The sequence below is a fragment of the Rhinolophus sinicus genome, chromosome 17 (genome assembly GCF_057876585.1).
Source record: "Rhinolophus sinicus isolate RSI-liver-muscle chromosome 17, RSI-T2T, whole genome shotgun sequence".
Lineage (NCBI taxonomy): Eukaryota > Metazoa > Chordata > Mammalia > Chiroptera > Rhinolophidae > Rhinolophus > Rhinolophus sinicus.
In genome coordinates, this window is record NC_142517.1 from 53,293,210 (window position 1) to 53,310,929 (window position 17,720).

Here is a 17,720-nt window from a genome sequence, read left to right on the forward strand (position 1 = left end):
AACCTAAGTTATTCCCATTTAAACGAAAGGCGAATGGCCAAGAACCATCCGCTGAGCTTGAGGGGGCTTGGGGAATTGAAGCAAACCCAGATCTTCTGTTGGAATGTCTTACTGGAGTTTTTCCTTAACATGTGCTGCTAATTAGCAGTGAGATTTGGAGTGGGGGCAGGGAACAAGCAGTACATCAGGATATACACCCAATTGTTAAGTAGGATATTTTAAGTCGTACATACTAAACTTCAGTGAAGTTCATACTAAACTTCAGTGAAGAGTCCCTGGAAAGTATGTTATCAGTTGGGTGAGTATTTCCTACTAATTACGCTATTCTGTTGCAATCACTATCATTCTGTTGTACTTCTGAGTCATTTGGCTTCCCATTTTTCCACATTCAGAATGGAATTTACTTCTAAAAGTCCTAGTTGCCGCCACTATCTCCTTCCCACCTTTGTTTTTCTTTAATATTAAGTGGTAGTTTCTGTCCTTTTTTACCACATGACTCTCCCTTCTCTCCCAAATACTTTATCACTTTTTATTTTGTCTCTGATGTCTCATTTGAGAAGACTGCTCTTAATTAATGATGCATTCTACATAGCTCATGTGTCCTGAAACAAATAGTAAATAATATATACATACAGACTACATACGAGGTCGGACAATTAAGTTTTTTATCTCATCCTAGAAAAAGTGCTACGTACCTACAGTGTTTCCCTGAAAATAAGACTTTGCCAGACCATCAGCTCTAATGCATCTTTTGGAGCAAAGATTAATACAACAACTGGTCCTATATCATATTGTATTATATTATACCCCATCTTATTTTAATATAAGACAGAGTCTTATATTAATTTTTGCTCCAAAAGACCCATTAGAGCTGATGATCCGGCTAGGTCTTATTTTCAGAGAAACACGGTAATTGCTGAGTATCACTATGGTCACCTTCGAAGTACTCCCTTTGGGAAGCTATGCACCGATGCCAGGACCTAATTCACCCTTCAAAGCAATTTTGGAACTCTTTTTCTGGAATGGCCATCAGAGCTGTCATCGTATTACCCTTGATGTCCTGAATGTCATCAAAATGTCTTCCTTTCAGTATTTCCTTTATCTTTGGGTAAAGAAAGAAGTCAATGGGGGCCAGATCAGGTAAGTATGGAGGGTGTTCCAATACAGTTATTTGTTTGCTGGCTAAAAACTCCCTCACAGACAGTTCTGTGTGAGCTGGTGCATTGTCGTGATGCAGGAGCCATGAATTGTTGGCGAAAAGTTCAGGTCGTCTAACTTTGTCACGCAGCCTTTTCAGCACTTTCAAATAGTAAACTTGGTTAACTGTCCAGTTGGTACAAATTCATAATGAATAATCCCTCTGACATCAAAAAAAGTTAGCAACATCATTGCAACAAGTTCGCGAACTTAATTGTCAGACCTCGCGCACGCGCATGTGTTATATTTGAACAAATAAAATACTAGTGAAATCCCATCAAAATGAATTCCAAATGAGTGATCCAATTATTTTGCAGTCAGAATAGTGTTGAAATGATTATTCCTTAATGACTAATAACATTTAAAGTGGTGTATCACTTTATAGTTGACAAGTTGCATCCCACAGATACAATTATTTCATGCTTAATATATTGTTGTCAGATCATTCTTTTTTATCTCCATTTTAAAAACAGTAACCCTGAGTCTCAGAAAGAATATGACTTATGACTGCATGGAAACAAGGCAGGGAATTCAACTCATAATCTAATGTCAAACCACATTCATTTCTCTTCTTTTTGTTTCTTCTTCAATCTCACTTATTCAACATAGCTTTGACCTTTATTCAAAGAAAACAAAATTAGTTCTCTCAAGTTCCCTTTGTAGAATCTTACACAGGCCAGGAACAACGTCTGCTCTGCCCTGCCCCAGTGTTGGGCCCTCTGCCCTGCCCCCACTATGATGTAGACCAGGCATTGGCCATGGTGTATTAGATGTGGTGTATTAGACTCATTTACAAACGCAGGCCTCCAAAAGCATGGAAAATCTAGCAACTGAATAATCAATCTTTGAAAAACTAAACTGGCAACCTTGGCAAGATAGGAAGGATACATATTTACTTGGTAATGGAATAGTTTTCAACTAACAAAGTATCATAGACTGGCAGTTGCAAAAGCCCAAACAATTTAGCACAATAGTAATAATCCCTATATATTTTATTGTTTACTCTGGCCAGTCATATAACCTACCTCATTTGACTCTCAGGATGGGCAAGGAGTATCACCCATTGTAGAGATAGAGATGTTGCAGTTGAGTAATTTCTCTGAGGGCACGCAGCTAGAAAGGAAACAATTAAGGACGATAATTTATGCCTTTCTACCTCAATTCTAAGATCTTTCCACCAAACATGCTGTCTTCCTTATCAGAAGCAAATTATGTCACAATCTGTATTAGTGATACTTAATATTACTGGATTATTATGTTTAGGATCTAGTATAAGTTTTAGTTTCCTCCCCTTGAGACATTCATATACACATAATTTTGCATACAGTTTTATAGACTTCATAGACCCCTGAGCCTCAACAAAAATACGAACTTCAAGGGAGAATCGGTGCTCTGGATGGAGTCTGCATCAAATAGTAAGATACTCTGATTTTAGCAAATAGACTTTCTTACTCTCTATCAATTCTTTTCCTTCAGTCTCAATACTTCACGCTCTCACACCTACGCATCCCATTTGCCTGATAACTGCTTATTTTCATAGGAAAGTCATTTTCCAGGCTTTGCCAAAGTTATACTTCTTCACTGATTTCAAAGACCTCCAAACTCTAAGAACATCCCCGAGAAGAGCTAGTTCACACTGGTGACAGAAACTATCCTGGGAAATAAGAAGGATAAAACTGAATTAGAGTCGGTACTGAGATATAGTTAAACTTAGATAAAATTAGAGCAAACCTTGTTGACACCCACTGTATATTATGAATTTTAAAACTTCCTATTTTCCTGCTGCCTCAACAGCCCCACAAAGAGAGTGTGAACACCCACCAGGTAGCCAGATGCCACAAGTTCCTCTTCCTGCCCTGCCCTGACTGTGGTCTAGTAACATTCAAACACACCAGTGAAATTCTCTCTCGGCTTTAGCATAGGTACTCCATCCTGACCCCCAATAAAGTCCCTAGCCCATGGTCCTCACTCTGTCTTGGCTCCCCTGCTGCTTGGTTGTGCAGCCTCCCTTGACATGCTGCCCCCACATGGCCCTCTCATTGTGTGTTTTTGTCTGTCTGTCTGTCTTTCTCTGACCTGTGACTATACTAAACTTTGTTTCCCTGGACCTCTCCTGTGTCTCCCCTTGTAGCTGCACCTGACTAACCATCTCATGAAAGAATACAACACACAATCAGACAGTTTCACAAGATGCTTATCTCTGGTACCTAACAGACCAGCAAATCAAGACTTGGAAGTAACATGGAATCCTGATTGCTCCTGAGCCTCCTGGAAGCTGTGAGTGAGGGACATGGAAAGATACACAGCACCCGCTGGCACTAGAATCCTAGCCATAGCCCTGCATTATCTCAGTCACCTCAGATGTCCTCCTAGATATAATCAAGAAGAGCTCATTCCAGAATGTGAAAAGAAAAACGTGAAAAATATAAGTGGGAGTAAAAATAAAAAAAGTCATCTAAAATAAAAGCTAAAAACCGTTTTTTTGGTTGTTTGTTTTTTCAGTTCACATTCCATCTAAAACTCTGGGGATGAAATTAGAATAGAAACTGGCATTGTAGCTTAAAGAAAATTGTTCCTTTAGGATGCGTTAATCACTGAAACCAAAAATAGAAATGACTGAATAAGCCATTTATTTCTTCCTCTCAACAAGCCAGAAACATACCTTATAGTTTCCTTCCCAAATACATACAGTATTTATCGTACCCTGAATAGAACCATATGCCACATTTTATGGACATGACAGAGGTTAAAAGTTCTGAAGAATAAACTAGACTTGGTATGCTTCATTAGAACTTACTTCTAAAAATTTTTTTAAACAATTGAGCATTATAAGGAAGAAAAATTTTATGGGACATATAATGGTTGAGTTCTCCTCTAATAGTAAGGCCTCTCAGATTCCTTCAAACATCAGTGCCAGCTGTAGTTAAAGCAATTCACGGTTCAATGACAGCACATATTCAATTTTAATAAGAGTGCTTTAGTTTGCAAAAGGCAAGCATCTAATTCTGGTATCATAACTTTGTAAATGTAGCATATATTATCCTTACCTCCTCACTTATAGAGAAGGAAAAAGGACCCAGAGATACTAGATTACCAGCTAAATGTATTATAGATTGCTAGTGATAAAACCATTCTTTCAGTCATTGTAAAAGTGTGTTAAACTCACAGTATATATATGAAGAAATACACTGGGAACCAGGCTTACAAAGATGAGGGAAACACCATCTTTGCCTTACAGGAGTTCCAAGTCTACCAGGGAGCACAGAAGCAACATGCATATAAGGTATTCAGCACATGTTGGTTGGAAGAAATAAATAAAGTGAATGCATTAAGTTGTGTGTTTCCTGTTATTTTCTTTACATAATATATGTAGCTAAAATGAGTACTATGTGCTCTAGGAATAAGGAACAGAACAAAAACTCACTGGACTATAAAGAAATGAGAATGGTGACTATAGATGCACTAAATATTTATTAAAGTCAGCCTTTCAATCCTTTTCCATGTAGTGATTCAGTATCTGTGTCATAATGTCCATAGGATCTGGCAGCACAGAAATCTGCCCTATCCTTTATCAAAGGGCGTGCAGGAGACCACTAAGTACATGACGACTACATATTTGGAATTATAGTTTCCAGGGAAGATTTGAAAGATCTGGGATGGAGATGTTCAGAAGGCACTGCCAGAACATTTAAATAGTTTTTATTGGGGCTATAAATGATTATGTTGCTCATGTAGCCCAAAACCTGTGTGCAAAAAGAGGTTGCTGCAGGCTTGTAAGAGAGAATGCCAACTAATGGTTACTAAATCTGCCACTTGCAAGTAACTTTGGAAAATCAGCCTGTTCCATCAGAATCGAGACATAATGTAAACCACCTTTTCGTAAGATATTGTAATGATTCTGATTCCAATTCTCATGGGTGGCGGGAAGGAGGGGTTCCCCCACACCAGCTAGCAATGCTCTGACACCAGCTGGGTGTCATACAGTGCAACTCAATTCTGATATTATCTACCTGGAGATGGTGTCAGATCCCACAGATTAAGGGCTCAGTCCCACAAGACTCCCTGATCTCCCCACGGGCTGCCCACTTCCAGACACCAATCACAAGTCCAGGTTGTCACCTGTGTGTCTGACCTACTGACTATAGATTGCACGTTCCAATTACTCCCCTCCACAGGTTTGATTAATGTGCAAGAGCAGCTCACAGAGCTCAGAGAAACATATACTGGATCATCAGTTTATTATAAAAGGGATATAACTCAGGAACAGCCAGAGAGGACAGGTATGGGGATGGGACTCGAAGCTTCCGTGCTGTCTCTGAGCTCACCACTCTCCCCCAATCTCCACATGTTCACCAACCTAGAAGTTCCGCAAACCCCATCCTTTGGGTTTTTATGGAGGCGTCATTACATAGACATGATTGATTAACTCATTGGCCATTGGTGATTGACTCAACCTCCAGCCTGTCTCCTCTCCCCAGAAATTAGGGAGTGGGCCTGACAGTTCCAACCTCTATCCATCCTTGGTTCCCCTGGCAAAGAGCCCTCATCCTTAGGTGCTTTCCAAAGGTCACCTTCATTAACATAAACTCAGTTTTGGTGGAAAGGGGTTTGTTATGAAAAACAAGATACCCCTTTAAGCTTTATGGCTCTGAAGAGATTTCGGGGACTGAGGAGATCAAATATTATAGTGAAGGATGCTCCCATTGCTCTTGACACTCAGGAAATTCCAACGGTTTTGGGAGCTGTGAGCCATGAACCATGGACAAAGACCAAATATATGTATGTGTATATATATATATACACATACATATATTTGTCCAACTTGATATATATATATATATAGTTCATATATATTTCTTAGAAATCAAAATATTGCACATGGAATCTTATCTGAATGATCATCTAAGGACACTATATATGTGGACTAAAAAAAAAACACCAATTCATATCCATTGCCTGAGAAGGCAATGCTTTCATCTTCATGATCATGAATATGCAAAGTAGCATTTTTCCAGGAGTGGTGATGGTTTTGACTTAAATCATTCACATCTTTTAGCCTGTTGACTTCACACAAAGTGGCCCCAACTTAAGATAAACTGAATTAATATCTGTGGAAAGCTACGGGCCTTGCAGATAGACTGGATATGTTTCTATTATACTATAGGCAAAAACTGAGCTGATATGTGATCCATTCAACAAATATTTATTGAGCATCTATTACACTGCTAATATGTAATAGTCACAAATTAAGTTCCACATGGTGGGTAGTGTGGCCTTTAGGTAAGCACTAAAATCTGTTGTTCATTTATTCATTCCATATCCTGTTTCTTTTAAGCGTATTAAGAGTGTGTTTTCACAAAGAGGGTAGGAATGAACAGAAGAAAACTTTACTGCCTAATCAGCAAAACATTTAAAAATCTCAGTCCAATGAGGGGGCGGGAGGGTCCTGAGAGGCTCACAGCTGGCTTCTACTTAGTGCAATTACGAATGAAAACCAGCACTTTTGTCAGAGCTTGCTTAAAAGTTTCCATGCCTGACTTGCAAAAGCTAAAGAGAGTAATAGCTATTCTGCAACCTGAAAGGTCCCAAAGACCTAGGTCAGCAGCTCAACATCTGGTCTGGTCATTGTTTGCCCCCCATTAACATTTTAAAACTTAAATTAAGCAATTTCTTCCAATTGCTTTTATACGGCTTTATATGGCCCCAAGGACAGGGAGAGACACAATCTGCCTTTATTGGCCACAAGGACAATTTTTAATTGTTAAGAGGAAAGCAATACTGTAAACAGAACTTTAAAATTCATGGTCACGGGAAGTTCAACCTTTTGAAATTTCTCAACATATAAGAAAGAAATCACTTCATTTTTCTTACTAGTTTTTCACAGTTTAGAATCACAAACACACAAAAAATACATTCCCCAAAGAGAACTGCCTTAATGATTAAAGTCTGTAATTGCCTCAATGTCATCTGGTAATTAGCTGCTTTAACTACCCTAAACTGGCCCCTATTGTCTGAAAGCCATGGTAGAGGAGTAAAGGGACAGGGAAGAGGAAAGTTACTTAGTTTGTTGAAGGCCTATCTGGAGTAGGATCCCTGATGCATTACTAACCTAACAGACATGAATAGGAATCTCAGATTCTGAAGTGTTGGGGGCTGGGGGTCCCTGGCATATGCGATGCTTTTTTTTTTTTAAACTGACCCAGCCCATATAGTTTGTTTCAAATGTCCATGAAAGTACAGTACAGACAGCAGAAAGCATTAGATGAATGTTACGCATTAGACGAAATGATTCCAAAATTTTTCACTTATTTACTCTCTGTGTCCTTGGTCAGGACATCCTACAAATGTCATTGTCTTGTAAGATAACATATATACAATAATTATCCCGGCCATCTATCTCACAGGAGTATTGTGGGATATATCAAAGTATATCAAAGTAGACTTCAAACTCTTATGCTATACTAGCAATGTAGCAGGTTACTATAACACATTTGTAAGGAAAGATTTTAAAAATTAATGTAGCATCTTCCTTCAGAAAAAATGGTTATGGATAAAAATACTATATTTTCTATTTTGCATCATTTCCAGCCCCTACACTAAAACTTTTGGCCTGAAATGAAAGGATTGCTTCCTATTTTACATTGGTATAGTTACTGTTCCCTTTTAAGGGTAAGTGGGACTCCAGCAGACTGACCGTTCTTAATAATAAGACACAGTGAAAATTTGTCCCATGAGCTCCACATTCTGGAGAAAATCGGTGAACCTTATGTTTGCTCGTCCCTCAAATAAAAGAACACTTTGGCAGGAAACCAGAGTAGGAAAGAAAGCTGATCACATTTAATGCTGAAAATGAAGGCAGATAGATATTTTAATTTGAAATGAAACCATTAAAGATAGCCATTATGTAGTTTTTTTTTCCTAAAATATTCTCCAGTAGTAGAACAGAAACGGACACATGGCCTATTCATAAAGGACTGTGAGAGAATAAGTATAGGAAAATGCTTGGAAATATATGGAATGAAACAAAATTCCAAAGTCACTTTTATATTATCACTATTACAAAAGAATAAAAGTGTGTGTGTGTGTGTGTGTGTGTGTGTGTGTGTGTTAAGATAGAGCATTATATTGATCATATTTTTAATTAATTATAGTAAATCCCATACGAGGCTCATTATATGCCTTCATGGAAAAGCAGGCAGTTTCCATCCTTCTAAGAAGCAAAAAACATATCAAAATTAAGGAAGCAGCGTCTCTAACATCCAAGCAGTCATGTGGAACACCCTGATGAATGGAGATGATGAGGCCACAGAGCAATGAGTGGAAAGAGATCTGATTTGCTATGGTTAACGCACAGCTCTCAGCATCTTCTTCTCCTTGAGCTGCTATGTTAGGCTGGTGGAAGGGAGGTGGCAGAATGCAGATAGACTATGAGAGCTTGGCACAATTTCATTATATAGGAATTGATCTTTATTAAGAAAATATTACACCTCTAGCAAGCCCTTATACTGTTCTTGATTTCCACCAAGTATTTATATATCATGATTAGGAATGATGATGAGGAAAATGATAATCAACCCTGAGCCAACATGTCCGGTCCTCGGTCATGCCCCCAGAGTTAGGTGGAAGAGCATGGAGTTGCAGAGTGACACTGTTTGGGCTGAAAGGAAGCACACAGGCCACCCGGTCTGACCTTCTGACAGAGACACTGTGCCTGAGGGATGGCTGGGTAAGGGTGGAAAGTGTATTCAAGGTTCAATCGCAGAATCAGAGCTAAAACCCTCAGTAAAACATTCTTTCCACTGTACTCACAATCTCTTTTAGTTTTCCAGCAACTGCAGGAAGAGGAAGAAGCAGATGGGGTAATCTAATTTATTAAGTCAGCAAGTTCATTCTGACAGAAGAGGAAAAAAAAACAAAACACATTGAAACCAACAAAATAAGTTTTAAAGCCAACAAGGCCACACTTTAAATCCACTTTTATCCACTACTGGCAAAATACTAAGCCTCTATGATATTTACTTGTGTATCTAAAGTTTAACTAGGATATAACATATGTATATATTATGTTTCTGGTTTTTAGGACAATGTTTTGAATTTAGTAAAAACTTAGTACATGGCAGGGCCTGGGAGAAGTGTGAAATCAAAACCGTGGCTTTATATATTCCAACTTCCTCATATACCTTACCATGTGCACTACCACTGGACCTGCCCAGCCTTTGTACCATCTCTTTCGGGGATGAAGCGCTCGTTGGATTAGGTTTGACTGTGCTGAGCTGTAAACCTCGCAAGTTCTCCCATTTCTACTGGTTCTGACTTCTCTAGCTATTTCTAAGAAGTCTCATTTCACTTCTACCTTACAGTTGTTCCAGAACTTGAAGACAGCTCTCAAATTCCCACGTAATCTTTCCTCTAAGTGAAATTTTCCCATTTCTTAGAGCTAAATGAGTTTCCTGCCATTCTTTGCAGTGTCAACTATTATGACTTGTATTTAGTTTTCAGTGTAAGACTAGGACATGCCACTCATGACAAAACCAATTCAGGATCCCAAGGAAGCACTAAGCCAGGACACTTGGAAGGTAGTCCTTTGATCACAATTTTTCACCATGCCCAAAGGCGATCCAAAAATTTGTATAAAAAACCTGCTGCAATTTGGATCTTCATTAGCAACATTCTTCTCATTCACCATTTTAGGTTTCCAACTACCAAACCAACTTCAGGGTTGGGTAAGGCATTCCTTTCATAATTTATAAACACTAGCAAAGCTACTGAATATGGGTCAAGGTCAGTCACTTAAATAGTAAGCATATGTAAATAAATAAGTTGCCTGCCTTTATCTATGGTGGTGAAATTTCCAGAAAGAAACAAAATCCAGTCAATTGAATTATTTCATAATTCAAACACTACTGACAGTGTAGGTAGCCTTAGTGCATTAAGAAACAGGCAGAAAATTACATTCTTGCAGGACTGTCTTCATGAAAGCAAATGACATTTGAGGAAACTTTCTCTGAAACTAGAACACTCACATCAGAAGAACAATCATAAATCACAAGTATTACATTTTGATATTCATGGAAAACATCATCATCTCTTCTGAGTTCTATTATGTTTGTTATCTATTGCCTGTCCTGTTGTACACCCTCTTATGACTATCAGAGTGCTAAAGTTATATGCAGCATATTTCCAACTCGGAAATCTTAGGGAGGATTAATCACTAATCCATTACTCAAAACTGCCCTTATGGTATTCTGATAATCTATACAAGTTTGTGTCATTCCAACCAGAAAGCAATATAGGCAATACAGAAAATGGAGTGCAACGTTTTTCATAAAATATCTGCTAGCTTTAATATTTAAACTTTGAAATTATAATCTGCCCATAAAATGGTTCTATTTTTTGAACACACACATAGTGGCATAAAAAATATACCTTTTTAAAATAAACAAACTTTTATAGCAATCTTCCTTAAAAGCAGGTCTTTGTTACTAAAGTAATAGTTTGGAATGTTATCTGTATGAATTCCTGGGAGAACTCAAATCAAAACAAATAATAGAAATATCTTGCTTTACAGGACTTTCTGGGTAATAATAAACACTTTGCAAATAAGTACAAGAATCAAAAAGAAAATTGTTTACATTTTATTTTATTTCTAGTTAGCATATTGTACATCTGTTAAAATACATGCAGGGTCAAACAAGTATGTTCAAAATAAAAACAAAACAAAAGCACAAAGGAATGAAATAAGTGCTCATTCCTGAGATGTTTTGAAAATCATTAGCCAATGCTTCTTCAGAACTAGTTAGAAGTTATTCCCCAGATACTCACTGCTTTCTCACCACACTTCATAATTCTAACACGACACATTAGTTTCAGCTGAACCAGATGCCAGGTGGGAGACATTGTACAGTACAGAGCAGCCAACGTGGTCGAATGATACAGAAGATTTCAGCCAAGGCACATTCCTTGGGCTCTCACTTCCCTTACAGCTGCCATACCTCTTCCCAGAATGAATCACACACAGGATACTGTTTACATTTGCTTTCCTTGTGGTCCCAGTAAGAATCCTAAGACATTGTACATTGTATTCCATTCAGGACTTGAGCACGGGACATCTCACCAGGGACACTTGATTAATTATGCAATAGCAAACATTTATCAATAGAGTACACATACAACTTCCAAAAAGAATATTTTACGGTAGCTTACAATAAAAATGTATATAACAGGAAAATGTAGTGTTACATAGAAATAAGGATAAACTATATATATGTATATATGTATGTGTGTGTGTATATATGTATATATATACATATGCATATATATACATATATACATATATACATACATATATATATATATATATATATATATATATATATATATATATACACCTTCACAGCATCAACTAGGCTAATGTTTGATTAGGGACTGTAGCCTAGCTAAGTTGACACATATATATATGATGAATTGTACCTGGAAAGCAAATTGTAATGTATCTACTCATTGCATAAGTGTGTAGTAAGGCCCTACTAAATGTCAGGTAAGGGGCTTGCCCCTGTGATTTAGTGGAGAACGAAATGACAGTCGTTGTTCTCAAAGATGCAGATAAAATGGAGATATATAACTAAGAAAATTGTTAATCACTAAGATTCTTATAGATATAACTTTTCACTATGAACATTAAAGCTGGATAGTGATAATGGGATAGAGCAATTTGGGAGGACGAGACTCTTTAAAATAGAGTGCCCTTGAAGGTCTGTCTGAGGAAGTGATATTTGAGATGAGACCTCAATTAACAAAACCAGGAGAGAGAAGACTTAGAGGAAGGTATTTAAGGCAAAGAAAAAAGTGTAAAGGCTCTTTGGCATCTTTGAGGAAGAGAAAAAATATGCTAGTTTATCTGGAATCTAATAATATAAAGTATGCCTGAATAAGCAAGCAAGGCCCAGGTCACCAAAGGCATTGTGGACAAAGATAAGGAACTTGGATTTATTTCTAAATAATGAGAAGATTAATGCAATTGGGCTTTACGCTTAACTCTAAGCCTCCTGGCAGCTAAGATATCTAAATTTGCTTCTCCTTTAGCGAGGAAAAATAGGGCAGTCATTGTTATAAAAAGCATTTGAAAAAAAATCACCTCAAATTTTCTTCTTCCCGTTAACTTGCTATCCTTTTTACTGGATTTTATTTCTTGCCCCTCCACCCCCAAATTCCTTCATAAATCCTAGTTCTAATTATGACAGAGAGAGAGAGAGACAGAGAGAGAGAGAGAGAGAGAGAGAGAAAGAGAGAGAGAGAGAGAGAGAGAGAGAGAGAGAGAGAGAGAGAAAGACAAAGAGGCAAAGAGAGAGAAGAACTACAGAAGTCGGATGGTCAGTTTTATGTGTCAACTTAGCTAGGCTACAGTCCCTAATCAAACATTAGCCTAGTCGAGGATGTGAAGGTATTTTGTAGATGTGATTAAAGTCCATAAATAGTTTATTTTAAGTAAAGGCGATTATCCTAGGTAATCTAAGTAGGCTAATCAGTTGAAAGGCCTCAAGAAGAGAATCCCTTCTTCCCTAAGAAAAAAAATAAATTCCTTCTGTAGACAACAGCTTCAGTTTTTGGCCAAGAGTTCAAGTATGCCCTTCCTAATGGCCTGCCCTATGGATTTCAGACTTGCTTAGTCAGCCCCCAGTTATATAAGCTATTTCCTTTCAACAAATCTCTTAAAATATATCCAATTCTATTTTTCTGGTTGAATCTGACTGATACAAGATGTCACGTTTACTGTGAAGTAATGTCTTAAAGATAACCTGTGCCAAAATATTAAAGGGGTAACGATAAACATAATTCCCTCATTTCTGTGATCACACAACATGGATTTAATTATGTGGAAGAATGGAAAAGGAAGAAGAGTTGGCTCAGAAATAATATGGCCAAATTCCATTCTTCTGGCCAAATGCACTCATGGCAGATGATGGCAAACGCAGCCTCAGAGCTGCAGGGCCCTCACCCATGTTGGATGTGTGGGTCACTCCAGTCCTGGATGCTTGTGCTAGAAGAGCTTTCACAGTGATCAGTAATAGCGAATAACTAAAAATCAACTTTGTAACACGATTTCACAGATGAGAATTTACAGAAACAATGAGATACAAATACAAAAATTGATATAAAAAGATTTTCCTCAATAACATTTGCAATTGAATAAAAAGGGGATGCAACTAACCAAATGCCCATCATTAGGGTGAATTAAAGAAAATTTTAGTAATTTCTATCATAAGACCCTAGTAAGTCATTTTAATTAGTGTGTAGAAGAAGATTTAAAAATATTGAAAGACTTTATATTGCAGGTAGAAAATATAGGTTACAAACAGTATCAGCAAAGTAATACCAGTTTTGAACCAAATACTCATAAGCACAAGGGAAAAAAAAAAGACTGAAAAGATACCTCCTCATGTTATCAACGATTATACTTGGGCATTGAGATTATCTAATGATTTTTATTTTCCTCTTTTTACTTATCACTATTCTCTAATTTTTATCTTTGACAAAGAGTGCACATTATTCTTTAGAAGAGTAAAAAATGTTCAAGTTGTTTTAAGAATAAAATAATCAAAAAATGTCTTTCACTTTAAGACAAATTCTATGTATTGTTTGAAGTTAAAAATCATTGTGGCTAAAAGTATTTATGTCCCTATCACATCATCCAGCCATGTTGTGACCCGCCAGAGCCATCAGGATAAGCGTGTGCCTGCCATACACTTTGTTACACCCACCGTATCTTCAGTCTTCCCAACCTGCCATGGTTTCATCAGCTCAGTGTCATCTAAGTATCCTCATCCTAATTGTATCTATTCTTCATGTTCCCAGACTCCTTTAAAATGAATAAAATCTTCCTCTCATTATGTCTACCATGGCCACATTCCATTCACGCTCTGATTTCTAAATGCTTACCATCTCCATAATGGAATTTCTTCCCAAGACCTTCAAGAAGAAACCAAACTGGACTAAGGTCACCCTTAAGGGTCATCTTTGCTTCTTCTCTGACAAGGAGCTCCATCTGCCTACTCATCGGATCACCCCTCTAAGATGATCACCCCTTCCATATTTCATACTCATTAGGTTTCCTCTATTTTAAAATCCTTAGTATACCTATCCCCTTTGACACAGCACAGAAATCTACTCAAGTTCCAAGGAAGAATTCAATTACCACTTATTCCAGACCCCTCTAATTCTTCAAATAATGAACAGGTAATCCCATAGAGGTCTCATAGAATTGTATTTTCAGTCGACTGTGGTACTTAAGATAGCCTGTTTTTATTCTAGACAGTTGAACCTACATTCCTCTTTAGAACAAGATTTCACCTTACTCATTTTTTTAAATTCCGTAAGTATTTTTCTTATAGTAGACACTCAATAAGTAGTGATCTAGAATGTGAAAGAAAAACTCATACACATTAAGAATAAAATGATAGACTAGACCTTCCATCTTTTTTCTCCAGTATCAGCGTCATGCTATCAATCGTAAGTAGTGACTCTGTTGGACTGAAGATGTAGTGGCTATAACATTCTACCTCTTTGTGGGGAGGAAAAAAGTAACTAGAGCAGTAGTTCCTAAACCTGGGAGCACAAAATAGTCACTTTTTGTGAGCAAGTCTTACTAAGTAGCTTATTTTAAATTTTTTGGATTCAGATGCTGAGGCCCAGCAAACAACTTACTATAATTCAGAGCCTCCAGGGCTGTGAACCAGAAACCTGTGTTTTTAAAAGCTCTAGGTGATCCTGATGTATAATGCTGCTTGGAAATCTGACCTAAGAACGAATGAATGAATGAATATATATATATATCTCCATGTTATTCAAATACAAGAGATTATTTTTGGGGAAGTCTTGATCTAGATTTGCCTTATATTTTATTACAGAGAGCTCACTTCATCCTTCCTGATGCATATAGACCTTCTGACTTCCCATATTATAGAGCAGTGTCACCGAGTTCCTGGAAGTACCTCAGGAGCTGTAGCACACAGAAGAGGAAGTTCCACCAACACAACTTTCTTCATTTATTGCTATTCTGCTCTTAAAAAAAAAAATCACAATTATTCATTAGTTTTCATTTGAAAAAATGGCTTCTGCTAATTTAAGAAAAAATAATTTAAGAAAAATGGTTTGAAAATAATAACACTAGATTTTGCTTCATTTTATTAGAGACACTTTTTACCTGATAGGTTATTGATATGGACTATGATATTAATAACTAAGGGGGAAGAGAGAGAGAGAGAGAGAGAGAGAGAGAGAGAGAGAGAGAGAGAGAGGAACTTAATATCATGTCTTTGGCTTATTTCAAAGCTATTACTGTCTACCTCTTTACTCTATTGAGGTATGTAATATTTACATAAAATATTCACACAGATATTCTCCTCGAGCAGCTTATCAGATTTGAAGACTTTTCATGTCTGATTGCACTACAGGGACAACAGCTGGAGATCAGCTGCAATATATTCTGGCAGCAATGTTTCTTCTTGATCAGTATCATATCATTCACAAGTTAAAAAAAAAAAAAAAAAGACAGGAAAGGGATTCTCCTTGTTGTTTCCTATCTACATGTCCCCCCAGACCCAGGTCCTTCCAGAGGAACAAGAAAAATAGCTTTGCAGGTGTGTGCATATGAGTGTGGATAGCATTTCAAGAACTAAACGGCTGCTTGTTATAGCTGTACTGAAATTTGCTTCAGATTCTGGTTTCAAATTACAGAAGACGTGAGTAAGGGCCCGTCCATGACTCAGTCTTCAACCCCTGCCAAAGTAGTAGTTTCTTGAAAGAAAACTACAGAAAAGGACAGCAAAGTCAGAAAACAGGAAGAGAAACTGCTATGCACATTTCATAACTCCTGCTCATAACTAAATCCTGACAGTGGGATAAGGAAGAAGAGGGTCAGAGTGTTTAGGAAAAAGAACTACACATACGTAAGGCCTACCTAATGTTTCAATAGACACACAGTTATTTTCAGTCACATTAATTAAGTTCTGTACATAGTGCTTGCACATAAATAAAACCAGATGTTTAAGATGTAGTTCAAACCTGTATTCTCTCACATCTACTCCTGCCCTCCCACAGTACTTTCAAGAAATTGGCTTTTTGCCTAAATGGCAGGGGAGGAAAGGGGAGAATAAAAAACATAGCTCTGGGGTTACAGCCTTACTTTTCTCTTGATGAGCAGTTGATGATGTGTAGTGACTACATTTGGCTTTCATGACTTCTCTGAGGGAAAGTTAAGAATTGTAGTTTTCTTGAAGCAGTTGGGATTCTTAAAGGATTATTTAATCATTAAACCTATGTTCCAAGGGTGTGTGTGTGTGGGTGTAGGCGGGCGCGCACGTGCGCACGAGCACACACAGAAAAATTAACCCATGGATGTATTAATAAATATGTAGAGAATGGTTTCATGAAATCAAAGTCAACAGGTCTACCTCCTTTAATGGCATGTGTCAGTGTGTGTTCTGAAGGACACTGGTTCCACAAGTTGTGGAAAAGTTTTAGGATTTACATAAATTTGAGAACGGCTGGGTTACACCAAGTTAAACAGGTTTCCTTATTGTGGGCTTGTCAGGCCCTCTAATATTCTGGTGCCTCCTGTGGATATTCCAGTGAGCAATGTACTGTATACGGTTTCTCAAACCTAGTTGGCTCAGAGCCTTGTGGAATATTTTGTGAACGCAGTGATCTACAGGGCATGCTGTGAGAAATGATAGTCTAAATTTACCCAAGGTGTTTGTCTAGTCCCTGGTTAAATTTTCCCTGCATGAAGAAAATCACTACTTTCCAAAAAAGTCCATTCTGTCCTACGGAAAGATCTAAGTCAAACGTAATTTTTCTAACATTGAACCCTATAACTTCCACCACTGCTCCTGCTTTTGTACTTTGAAAGAACAAAAACAAGAATAATGTAGTCCCTTTTTCCTATGATAACTCTTCAGATATTTGAAGACAACAATTATCTTCCCACACAGTCTTCTATTTTGCAGGGAAAAAAAATAAATAACTCCAGTTCTTGAATGAAATGTGTCAAATTACATGCTCTAATCCTCTTTATATGAATGTCTTCTTTAAGAGAAGGCAGCCAGAAATGAACACAGAAATTCAGATATGCTCTGATAGATACAGTCCTAGATCTCATTAGTTTTTGTCTGGCAGACACATCTTATCATTGATGCCCATTAATTTTCTAAAACTTGTGAGTCCTTCCCATAAATTTTATGGCCGTGTGTGTGTGTGTGTGTGTGTGTGTGTGTGTGTGTATGAGTTTTCTGAGGAATGTTAGGAGAACACAAGTCCATTAGATTCCACTTGCCCTCCATCACAGAGACTCTTCTGTACAATAAATTGGTTTTCTTTTTTCAGTTATCTTACCTTATAAAGTCATCTCAGTTTCATGCAAATTTTATCATTTTAAGAGAATGTGGTGTTGTACCCTGAGCTCACTACTGGACAGAGTTCTCCTTCCAATTTAATACTAACTCTATCTGATTCCACAGAAATCCTTT

General features: G+C 37.4%; 1 protein-coding gene across 1 annotated transcript in view; it reads right to left on the reverse strand.

The window, feature by feature from the left end:
* The window catches only part of P3H2 (prolyl 3-hydroxylase 2), a 140,335-nt gene that overhangs the window by 62,259 nt on the left and 60,356 nt on the right, over positions 1–17,720 (reverse strand). The window lies entirely within an intron of this gene.